Genomic DNA, 13,551 nt, shown 5'->3' with positions numbered 1-13,551 from the left:
GTATCACGGCTCCTTCACCTGTAACTTCGACTTCTCCAGGTACCCGTTCGACCAGCAAGCGTGCGACATCCTAATCCGGCTTCAGGATGACGTTAAGTGAGCAAAATGAAGCAGCTGTCTCGGATTGTTGTATTTCTTTGTCTTATATATGATTTTTGTACCCTTTGAATACTGTGCATGCATGTATGTATGTATGTATATGTATATGTATATGTATACGTATATGTATATAAATATATATACATATATACATATGTGTGTGTATATATATAAATGTGTGTGTCTGTGTGTGTGTGTGTATTATTTATAAATATATATATACAAATATATATATATGTGTGCGTGTGTGTGTGTATCTATATCTATATCTATATCTATATCTATCTATGTACACACACACACACACACATATATATGTGAGTTTGTGTGTGTGTGTGTGTACATACATACATATATATATGTATATGTATATGTATATATATACATATATTTATACATATGCATGTATATATGTATGTATTTATATTTATATACATTTTTTCATGATGGGAATGTTTAAGTCATTCAGTGCAGCTCTTTGTTTTATTTATATACCTGCAAGCAAGCGCGTGTGTGTGTGTCAGTAGGTTTATTAATTCTCTGATTCAAGAAACTAAAGTAACAATATCTTTTGCAGATGGGACGCAGAAGGCAGCTTGGTGCAGTACTTAGGTAGTTCACTCCTGGAATACCAGCTAGGAAGCGCTACCATTTTAACAGAGCTTGTCACAGGGGATGACAGTGTTCTTTGGGTGAGGCTGGAGGTGGAGGAAGAGAGTGAGAGCGAGAAAGTGGAAGGGGGTGACACAGAAAAGACTTCTGCGTGTACGTCTGTATATCATTGTTAAATAACTTAACTCGAACAACACCCTCGTACTCCACTCATAACACTATCATTCTTTGCAGGTCTATATCCCCCTGATCCGTCGTGTTAACCCCGTTTTGATGAGCGTCTACTTGCCTTCCATGGCCATGCTGAGCGTCGCCCTGCTAACTCTTTTCTTCGTTATGAACAACTTCGAAGTTCGATGTATAACGACACTGACGACGCTTCGACTCCAAATTAACCTGTACACTGATGTGGGTGTCTAAGTTTATATCTTAATAGATAGTTATCATACAATGGTTTTCCTAGTTTGTAGTTTTGTACTTTTGAATAACGTTTTACAATTTACCAAATCGTATCAAGAGTAATTTTACTAATTTCTTTTGTTTAGGCAGAATACAATAGCATCTATACGCATATTTTTACACAAATGTTTAGTTAAAAAGAACTAGAAATAAATCTGGACAAGTTATTTTAGATAAACAAGTCTACATATGCATACTAATAAATACATATCCGCTTACAGAGTTTAGCCTCCCTCCCGAAGACCTCATACTTCAAGCTCGTCGATATCTGGCTCCTCTTCTGCATCTTCCTCACCATCCTCATCATTTTTATCCACGCGGCCGTCGACCTCAGGCAGCACTCCGATAAGCACAGAGCCAGCGAGAGAACCCCAGACCTCGAAGAAGGGATGCTGGCCGGAAGCTTCGGTTTCCGCGCCCGGCTGACGGCCTCGAGGAAGAGGATCGCTCGGCGGCGTCGAGGCCCGTCCCACTCTCCGGACGTGGACATGCGTCGCCTCCAGGCATGGGAGGCAGAGATACTGGGGACGCCTCCTCAGCGGACGAGGTGGTGCCTGTGGTGCCGGAGGGACGGATGGTGCCACAGGTTCTGGCGCTGCAGAGGGAGTCGAAGGATGACTTCGAAAAGTTTGATGTGGTTGGGTCGATTTCTGGTTGCCGTTTTGTTCATTGCCTTTAATATATATTACTGGCTCACTGCATACAATGTTATATAAGATTGTTATGTATCTGTAATAAGATGTATCGTTAACGCTTTAAGAATACAAGAGCACCAGCTGCAAGCTCCATTGCCGAATATATTCTGTAAAATTGCATACTCAAATGATCTGAATAACTATGCTGTGAATATTTCCCACCTTTGAATTTCTCATGGTCTTTGAAAGAATTAAAAGAACCTTATATTGAACACACTAGCCAGTCATGTTCCCCTCCCCTTCTCAGGTGCTATGCCGCTGCGCATGTGAATGCTTATGACACAGTTGATTATTGTTTTGAAACCCTTACCTACTTTCAGTTCGTGCTATATTCAATATTTTTGTATATTATTGATAATAACATATTGGTCCCATTGATTAATATATACTTTCTAAGTTAACTTAACCTTCTATGGGCTGAATTATTTTTTACATGAAAAAAGTATTAATTTATATTTTCGAGGTCCAGTGACCACAGATATTTTAAGACACTTTAAACTTCTAAAGCTATAGATAATGAAAATATATTTACCAAACTAATTCGTCTTAATAGGCATGGTGTGGCCGATATTGAAGGGGACTGCAAGTAATAAGTCTTGATTCATGGGCAGTGCATCCTTCGTTTATTGCTCACATGTTATGCCAGTAAAAACATTATTTTGCTATAAAGAACACGTAAATGTATAAATTATGTTCCTTGAATTCATATACAGCCTTCCTTGTATATATACAAAGAGTATTTGATTTCTACTGCAAGGCTAGAAAGCATTTTTTTTTTTTTTTTTTTTTTTTTTATCTAGGCACAAACTTACACTGCTCTTCAAACATGCATTTTTTTTTTTTTTTTTTTTTCTGTGCAGAAATTTGTACCTTTCCTTACTTCTCTGCAGATACCAACTCCATCAAAGTTCCCCCTACAAATTTTACGATTTCTATGAATACAAGGAAATACTAACGTTTTCTTTTAAAGGTGTTTTCATAGACTAATTTATATATTCGTTATTTGGTATATCTGAATTATGACCTTTAGACAATCATTCAGAAATGTGTGAAGAGTGATTACTGGTATTCGAATAATCATCATATTGAGCTGCAAAGGATGTCATGATCTCTTACTCAAATTGGATTAAATTAATTAATATTGTTACTATCATCATCATAATTATTTGCATTCGCATTAACATTAAATTCATTATCATTGTTATTATTATTAATATTATTATTATTATTATTAGTGTTACTATTATTATCATCATTATTATTATTACTACTACTACTGCTGCTACTATCATCATCATCATCATCATCATCATCATCATCATCATCATTATGAATGTTTTCATTATTATCATTATCATTATCATAATTATCATTATTATCATCATTATCATTATCATTTTTATCGTTATCATTATTATCATTATTATTGTTATCACTATCATTATCATTATCGTTGTTTTTGTTATCATTATTATTATCGTTATCATTATTATTATTACTGTCGTCATTATTGATATTTTTGTTATCATGATTGTTATCCTTATTATCATATTAGTTTAAATTGTAGTTGCTGACATTATTATCATTATAATTGTCATTATCATCCTTACTATCATCGGAAATCTGAGATCATGGGTCTATGGGAAATAAGAAAGCTAGATTCATTGATATTAGGATTAATCTGCAGAAGTGAAAGCGACGAAACTGTATTTTGGAAAATGGCTTGGTTAACACTGTCTTGTGGCTCTTGGCGCGTGTAGGTCGTGATGCCAGGACCATTATTGCCACTCTTAGATATACACTGTAACTTATGGCATTTTTCTGTTTCGAATTTCATCATAAAACACCCGAATACGTATATATCAAATGTATGTTCCTTGAAATGACATGCGTTTGTATACTACTGTGTACACACATTTTCATTAATAATACTTGTGTTGTAATTGCGCATGCTCAACCATCTATCGCCAAATTTGACAGTTCAGTTGTTACTGTACTCACAGCTTGTTTCGGAAGTGAAGTTTGTTGACACTGCTTGCTACTACTGAATCCTTTCACACTGTCCCGGTAAAGTGAACATTATGAAATGGTTACGCTCTCTGGGATAACACAAATACAGGTGAGTGCAGTCAGTACCCGTGTTCTTGCTGCTGAAGTTCGTCAAAATAATGTAAACTCCATTTCCTTCTTTGAATGTACAGAATATGGCAATAGATGAAATAGTCGGGTAGGGAATGCGGTGATTGGAAAGGGGTCCAGGGGCGAAGCGCCTAGTTTTATACTGTGATTGGAAGGGGATTCGGGGGCTTTGTTCATAGCTTAGGAGATACGGTGATCGGGAAGGGGTCCTGAGTGTTAGGAAGGGTTTCGGTTCATACGGGGGACTTCGTGCGGTTTGGGATGGGCTTCGTTCGTATCGCCGGGACGCATCTCTTAGGTTCATTTTTTTCTGTTTTCCACCGTCTTTATTGTCTAAAAAACGATTTTGTGTCATCTGCCAACTTGACTTTGATATGTTTTGGTTTTCCAATGTTATAATTGTACATTTAAAGGTTTATCTTAAACCGATATGAGAACAGATATTTAGTATATAAACATTGATATATAACCACTGTTATGAAGAATTAAGCCACCCTTGCAAGATTTTTTGCAATGTAAATATTAACCCCTTCTGTCTAATTGTTATTGTTTTACGCATATCACATACATGTATGTATAATTTTCTATATTCTTTTATGAAGGGGAAAACGTATCATGTTATTGTTTATGTAGGAATATTGCTATTTTTCTTTTTTATATAAAGGAAATAAAGATTTAGAAATGCCGAAACGTTCATAATTCCCATCCTTTTCTACCAATAAAAAAATACTCATAATATAAAATTCGTAGAATTTGCCACTGTTCTAAGTAAAAGCCCCGATTTGTCTTGTCATTGGGCCAACTTAATACTAAATGTTTTAATTCACTAAGTTTACTGGTATCCAAAATATAATTATTGGATAACAATGTATATTTGTCATAATAACAGAGGAATTAAGAAAATGCAAATCATTTCTTCCTCCGTCCCTCAGCATGGAAATGGTTATTAATATATTTCATTAGTTATCAACCTTATGTCTCCGAACATGAACAAAGATACCATCAAAAGATTCATAAGATAAATGGGTATTGTTGCTAATGTTATCAGTGATTATATTATTTATATTGTTGTCGAAGATACTGCTACTGTTATTATCATGATTATCAGTGTTGTTTGTAGTTACAGTAGAAGCAGTAATAGTGTAGTGATCGGAACTTTTTAAGTGAGTTACCCCCATTTTTTTCGTGGAGCGCCATCTCTTGGCCAAGCACGCCTCTCCAAGGAGGAATGTTAAAATAGCCCATTTTGTATCATTAAATTGTTTTATCTTCCGTTTTATTAAGCTTTACTTGGTTTAATTGTCTATTTTAATTACTTGAATTGTTTTTACACGTAAGTTCATACGTATTTCTTTTCGTGTTTTAGTTAATGATTTTAACCTTTCGTTTGTCTTATCTCTGTCTCATATTTGTGCATATGCTTACAATATTTGTGCAATGTTGCTATTTAAATAATCTAACTAGCAAAATAAATCATACAAGAGAGTTATTATAAATTAAAAGAACGTTCTAATATAGTATCAGAGGCTATGTTTGTATATCATCTCGCTCTTAATTTTGGTGTCCAACAGATCTTTATGGGAACTCGAGAGCTATCGACTCTTGGATCGCCCCTTTTTTTCGAGCTGCGAGACCCATCGAGCCCAAGTTAAGTAGAGCGTATGTTTTTTGGCCACAGGAAATAGAGGTAATAATTTATAAGAAAGAAAATGTCGTGTTTTACCTAGCCTTTGAATTTATTTTGCTGGGCCGCCTGAGCTTCATTTTATTTTGTGTTTTCATTTTGTTTCGTTTCTTAAATTTGTATTGCCATTTTTTCATTTCGTTTCTTATTTCTTTGTTGTATTATTATTTCATGTTTCGGTTCTAAGCTTGAAATCTTTCATGTTTTAATTCCTAGTTTTTTATTGCTTTTAGATTGTTTCATTCTTAGCTGTTTTATTCTGTTGACATTTTTTTTTATGTTTCGCTTCGTTAGTTTTTATGAACGTAGTTTTACCTTTGAATGTATGGCCCGCCACAAACCTGTTCTTTTACAAAAGAATTTACCAAACAACAAAATCAAAATCACAATAGTCATGTCATTAGCTGTATGCTAACATGAGCAGTTACATATTTGCACTGGTCTAACTTATTATAAAAAGAAATAGGTTGCGTTGGAAAAGATAGTAATAAGAATAGATTATTCCAAAAAGCAAGATGACCTGAATAATTTAATATCAAAGCAATACGATAACCGCTAGAAACGAAAATCCCTTGAAATCCCCCATGCGGATTATCCAGTGCTCTGCGGACTTAGTCTTACTTTTCCATTCCTCTCCTAGTATTTGAGAAAATAGTATTTGTTGATTCGCTATTGTGTAGAAATGATGACGAAGATGAAAATAATCCGTTCGGAATCATTATTTGCAAGGCATTAGATTTTCATATTTTCTGATACATATAATTAATCATTATTCACTGATATCATAACCAGCTAGGTGCACTGATTGATAAATCAAATATGTTTTATATTTTATTTGAGATATGTATCGTTTATGTTCTAATTTATGATAGTGGTAGATATGACATTACTTCAATATGAGATTACAATGATGCACGACATTACTTGAATATAATATAACATTTAAAAGCTTACGTATAAATAATATCATTATAATAGATACTTAACGTCAGTGATTAACGAATGTGTGATAGGTTATCAATCTTTACTTCAAGATTATTTTGAAAATGAAAAAGTATACAAAATTGTGCTCGTGAATGATCATCTCCGTATGGATGAAGTTACTATAGCAGAAGTATAAAAAGAACATTTGGATTTAAATCTCAAACCACATTATTTGAAAACAATAGATATACATGTGATGTGCGTATATATATATATATATATATATATATATATATATATACATATATACTAATATATCTTGTTCAGTGGCACATCAATTTTGGTTGAACAGGAGTAATAACTCGTTACATCTATCTGGAACATCCATTTCGCTCATGTGATATATTTTATTTTCCAGTTGATGAATAATTTGTTGGTGAACACTGGTGTGGCAAAAGTCTGAGTATGTGATCAATAAGCTGCATGATATTTGTCTTCAAAAGCAAGCGTGCCTATAATGGACATTATGATATAACCCTGAAAGTAAACGTAGTAAACAGTAGCGATGGTTTCAAGTTTTTAGTTGTGAATTGTTTATATGTTTGAGATATCAGCACTCCTGCTTATATCACATCGCTCCCATTAGCAATTCTTTTCTCTAATAATTACATAGACCTATTTACTAAACACACTAAGTAAAACAGCATGACAGAAACCTCTTTCTACTACCTTCCTCCGCATATTTTAAGTGTTTGATCGCGGGCTAATGTTACACCTTTAGACCACCTTATAAGCCGTCAGCCAGTAAAACACATTGAACACGAGGAACACGGCGGCGATGAACCAGCGGGCGAATCTTTCGACGCCCTTCACGGTGACCCTCTGGCGCCACCCGTGGAAGTGGGGAGACGACGTCCTCGAGGCCTCCGTCTGCCACGCTCGGAACGCCGGTCCTTCGTCGGTCTGGTCCTTAGTTACCGCGCTTCGTCTAACTAGGATCTTGTGCCCGGGAAGTCCTTTCGCGTTGCTCTTCTCATCGTTGAGGATCAGGTCGATGATGATGTGGAAGACAATGATGAGGAAGGTGGCGAAGATGCAGAAGAGAAGCCACACGTCCACCAGTTTGAAGTACGACGTCTTGGGAAGCGAAGATGAAACCTGAAAGAAACGTTTATCATCCTGTATAAAATTAACCATCAACGTATGTCGCTGTGCTATCAAATTGTGCCATTATATAGATTCAACTCTGAAAAGTCATATGAAATCATGTCCCCAATATTTTCCCGACAGTCAACTAAGCCACGAGTTCTGAGAGTATAAGTTGTTCTATCTTGCGCGAACCTGTGTGAAGAGCGTAGCCATCACCAGAAGGGTCGTGAGCGCTGTCATGACGCGGACCTCAAAGTTGTCGTTGTCGTAAAGGAAGAAGAGTGTCAGGTAACCGATGATGAGCATCGTCAGCGACGGCAGATAGATGCTGATGACAGCGTAACCAACGCGACGCACCAAAGGAATGCGAACCTGGGCATCACCGGGATTTGTATGAAAAAAGGGAGGTTGTTTTCGATAATCCTTTATTTTTATTAGGATTGTAATAAATGGAGAATACATTTAAAGTTTGCCAGAAAGTTTCCATAACTATTTTTTTCAATATTTACAGACTAAACAGTTTTAATACATTTTGACCATCGAAAACATACACCTTGAATCCATAGCTTCCCATCTTGATTACTTGCACTTAGTCCACCGCCCCCTTTCCAACAGCCCCGACCAAAACTCACCCACAGAACGGTGTCGTCCCCCGCAGCAGACCGAGGGAGGATGGTTATGGCCCCCAACTCGTATTCCAAGAGAAGGGGACTGCCCAGATACTGAACCCAACTGCTTTCCACGTCCCACCTGTTGAATTTACCCCGACAATCATTAGGAGATGATTGTAGGTTATGTATTCAAGGGCAGAGAGAAAAGAACGAATGGCAGTGAAATGTTAGTGTTAAAGCGGTTCAGCAGTTACAAACCGGGAACACAGACCAATATGCATCAATATTTTTTAACTTCTTTTGTGCACGCTTATTATCTCTTATGTCATGTTATCCATCGAGGAAGCAAGTAATCATATTATGAATTATATAGCATCTTATATTGCCTTGTATGGCTTAGTACAAATAAATAAATATATGTATTTCTAAGCTTGAATTTCATAATTTATTTGACGATTTCTTTGAAAACTCATGTTAACGGAATGTTACCAGAATCCTCAACGGATAAGAAGCAGATTTTTAGTGTTTAACGTTGTATGTGTAGGTATTGTGTGATATTTTGACGTTTACATTTATTGTTATTGAATATACTGCTACCGTTGCTACTACTATTACTATTACATTTTTCTCGAATGCCGGTGTTATCACTAATATCTACATTACTCTCATCATCATCACCATCTTTATCGTCATAATTACTTTTGCAGCCATTACCATTATTATTATCATTATCGGTGTTACTGTTATTATTTTGTTAATATTATTATTATCATTGTTTGGAGTAATGTTGTTTCTTACCCTTCAAGTGTCCCTTTTTTAAGAGTCGAAAATTCATTGTTGAATTCAGAATATTATAAGCTCTTTTTTCAATATGAAGAACAATAAGGAATTATAATGTGAATAATACACGAAAAAATAGAAGAAAAAAAATAAGTGTAAATAGGAATGAAGAACAGAAAAGAAAAAAAAACATGAAAGAAAAAAAAAGAGCAAAAAAACTTTCTAACCCAACATCGTCTAGCAGAAGATGAAACAAAACTCAAGAACAAATAATATAGAGAAAGTAAAAGAAAACAAATTGATGATAATAACCAAAATAATCCCCAACGCACCTAACATCATCCCTGGAAGCAGTTCTGAGTTTCATCATCATGAAGCACGTCTGGTGGTCGAACGGGTAGCTGGACAAGTCGAAGTCGCAGGTGAACAAGCCCTGGTACATGCGACTGCTCACAATGGGGTTCTCGCTCCCGGGGTACAGCAGCACTGGAGGGAGGGGGCGCAGAGAGTGGAACGTTTTCGGATTTTCACTCTTGTGGGGTTTGTAATGGGTGATTTTGTTGTTGGTATCGTTTCGTTGTTAATACTGCTAGTGCTATTAACCCCAAGTCGATGGACATGGCATGTACGTACACGCCATGCCCGCTGTGAGTTTATTTTATGAATTGTTCTTACACAGAGATGGTTCCACAAGTACTAAGTCACCAGTGAGCCGATTACGAGTACTACCTGTCTCACCTGTTTACTCTTTCCCTTAATTTTCGAAATTATTTTATGTTATCTTGTATTGCAGTTACTATTTTCAATCACATTATAGTAATTATCATGACTAAATTCATAGCATTAACAAAAAAAAAAAAAAAAAAAATCCCACCAATTCAAGGAAAGGTGAAATCAGGTAAGGTCACAAGGGCTACTCCTTTGTGCCTAAACCCTTTCAAAGCCATCTATGTGCAGTGACATTTCACAAAAAAAAAATCTAAAATGGGTAAAGAATTTTCCCAGCAGCATTGGGTTAATATTGTCGTAATCACTAGGTTTTCATGTTCCGACATGTAAGAGATGTCTTTTTTGCTGATGAAAATGTGCCGTGTTATTAGACAATATAGTACCATGGGTTTATTGTATATCACTTAGATCAGAGGTTCTTAACCTTTTTTAGAGTCACAGATCCGATAAAAGCAATGGTGCCCCCTCCCTGGGAATTTACACACAAACGCAACATTGTAATGTAGCTACAGCAGAGAAAAACGACATTGCCCTATTCCCATATCATATACAACATTCTCGAACTTCAACAGAAGGGTACAAACCATTATAGAAATAACAATAACAATAACTGACCTGCGTTGTCCGCCACTCACCTTCTTCAGGCACTGAGTTGTCCGAGCCCGAGGGAAGACCAAGCTTGAGGACGTGGATGCCCGTCTGGTGGTCTGTGACGGTGACGGCGTTGTCGATGGTGTTTACGAAGCCGACACTTGGCAGCCACAGTTTCGTCACGTTGATGTCTACCAAGTTGAGGCTTTCGGTTGCGTGCAAAGACGACAGTCGGGTGAGGTGGAAAGAGTGGAGAGCGGGCGAAATTTGGTTCGGCGTGGATTAGAGATTTGTGGAGTGCGGTAGGTGTGTGTTATGTATGTATGATTTGGACGGGAACAGGTATCAAGCTGATTGACTGCGTAATGAAATTTATTTTTAAGCTCATTTGAATATTTATTTGTTTCAATATCTTGAATTTGTTCTGTATTAACATTATTTTGTTGCACACGCGAGCGATGGGGAAGGTGATAAATATATTTTTTTAAAGTCCTGTACTAAAATAAAGAGAAAGATGGTATTAGATGATAAACGATAACACTGATAATGCAAGTAAAACAAATAATAACGATAAGGTTAAGACATTTGGAAAGATAAATTCGTCATAATTTTGAAGTGTATTACTTCCCTGCGAAAAAGTAACAAGTAGTTTAAAAATAATATACCACAAGTGGTTCAAAGACGAGACGAGAAACCAGCCTCACCTGACTCGATCCTTGAGAATGACGTAGACGGCGCGAGTCTCATACCAAGTAAGACTCAGGTTGAACGACGTCTCGAGAAGCATTTCGGAGGTATCGACACGAAGGTTCTCGAGACTCACGTTCGCCAGGATCTGCAGCATCCCGTCGGGTCCGCCTCCGCCCTTGCCGCCGATGCTGGTCGGTCTGGGAGCCACGCTGGTCTGTAAAGGTAGCTTACAGTCATTTCCCTTAATGTCAGGGGTGATTTTTATGATGCGTTTGCAAGTTATTTTATAAGTATTATGATTCGTAAACGTGAATGTGTGCTGAAAAAGTTGCCTTTATAAACAAGGCATGGTAAGTACGGTACCTTGTATTCTATGGGAAGACGTATCATTGCACATTCCGCCTCGTCGCTGAAATCGTAGCAATCATACTTCAGGTCACATCTCTGGCTCAAATTGACGCAGGTGCCATCGTCGCAGGTGAATTGCCCGTCCTGGCACCTCGTCAACAGTAACTGCCGCACGCCTCCTTCCTTTTGGTCGCACACAGGCCGCCGCAGGAGCCACCTTTGCCGCCCCAGCGGATAGTTATACAGCGAAGGGATCATCTCCGCTATGACGACCTCCTTCATAGGATTTATCCAAGTCCAAGTAGTGTTTCGAAGCTCTATCCTGTAGTCGCCGTAGCCCTCGAAGGACATCCCCGTAGTCCTCAAGAGCATTATAAAATTCATGTTGAATGTCTGGGCTTCGCATGACCCTCTGAGCATCATTGCCACGTTGTCTGCCACGTCGCAGATCGGACACCGCTTGGAGTGGCCTTCGTTGTCTGCCATTCCCTCGAGGTCGATGCCTCCGCAGTTCTCGTATTGCAGCCCATTCGGTTCATTGAAACTCCAAGGTAAATCGGCGACGACTTTGCCGCTTCGACGGTAGCGCCAGACTCCTTCCTCGCCTTCGTCTGTGAGGGCCGTCCACATGAGGTTGCATTCCGGCCTCAGCCCCTGCGCCCTCAGGTACATCTGTGTTGCCTCGGGCACCGTCGTGGGAGTTTTCAGCATACCCCCCAGAGCCTCGCACAGGTAGGTGCTCTCCGTGTGGTCCATGGCAGGGAATACTTGGAATCCCGGGGGAAGCTCCTGAGGGCACAGGTCTCCCAGGTCTAGATCATATTGTATTACGTTTTGGAATATCCAGTCGCCTTCCCAGCTGATGAAATTCCCCTGCGCTGAGCTCCTGCAGGAAGCTATGGAATCTAATTCTTTATTCGTTAGAATGCGCGTCCACATGTTGAACTGGGTTATATTACCAATGAACGATATGCCTGTGTACACGCGAGGATCAAGAAAGCCAAAGCTGAAGTAAGTTGCCTTAGATGGATTGACCTCCAAGAGAGTGCTTGTTCCGGCAATCCGCCCGTCGACAACCGAGGTGACCCGAAGGTCAGCATGCTGGTACAGGACACACATGCAATACCAACGTCTTGGCTGCAGCCATCTCTCTAGGAACACGTATCGGTATTGGTAATAGGTCACGACTCTTATCTTCTCGACGTTGAGTTCTGAAACGTCGTATGTCTGATATTGTTATATTTCACAAAAATATGATTAAATAATAGAGCGGAAGTAGATTCAACTACAGAAACGTCAACAGCATTTTCTTCAATAATGAAACTCTCGAGCACTACTACAGCGAAACCCACCTATCTGCAGCAGCGGTCGAGTGCCGTTCGTGAGCACACTGAGCACGATGTCGACCCGCTTGAGCCTCGCGAACTGGAACCTGAGGCAAGCAGTGAAGTCGGTGGAAGAAGGGAATCGGGGGTTTCTCAGCACCGCGCCGACGCCGGAATCGGGGCCGGCGGGGAGCCACCCAGGCGCCGTCTGCTCGAGGTTCGATTCCACGTTCAAGACTTGCACTCCCTTGACCGCCTCTGGGGGTCAGGTGGCAAAGAACAAGAATTAACACGACCATTGAATGCAATCCTACATATTCATCAATAAAAAGTTCCAAGCAAAACTTTACTAACAGTTGAATTTAGAGAATTAAATGGTTTTAAAATCTATTGTACTAGTTATTAAGTAGAACGTATATCATATATCATGCATTTACAGCCCTTCCTAACCAGCTACCAATCTAAATGAAAAAAAAAAAAAAAAAAAAAAAAATACGTAAAGAATAATACCAAGCAGGACGAGGCAGCAGACAGACATCACAAGAACCGTTCTTTTCCAACTCCTTTGCGGTTTACAGGTGTTCATCGTGCCCAGGTGCAGACTTCGGAAACAGCTGCTCTCGGATCGGCCGGTTTTCATTTCAGTAAAGTTTTAAATCTGTCTTCGTTATTTCTAATGTTAATACTAGTAATATTGTTGACAACAGCAATGATAA

The sequence above is a fragment of the Penaeus chinensis genome, chromosome 12 (genome assembly GCF_019202785.1).
Source record: "Penaeus chinensis breed Huanghai No. 1 chromosome 12, ASM1920278v2, whole genome shotgun sequence".
Classification (NCBI taxonomy): Eukaryota; Metazoa; Arthropoda; class Malacostraca; order Decapoda; family Penaeidae; genus Penaeus; species Penaeus chinensis.
Note: the sequence above shows the minus strand (reverse complement) of the source record.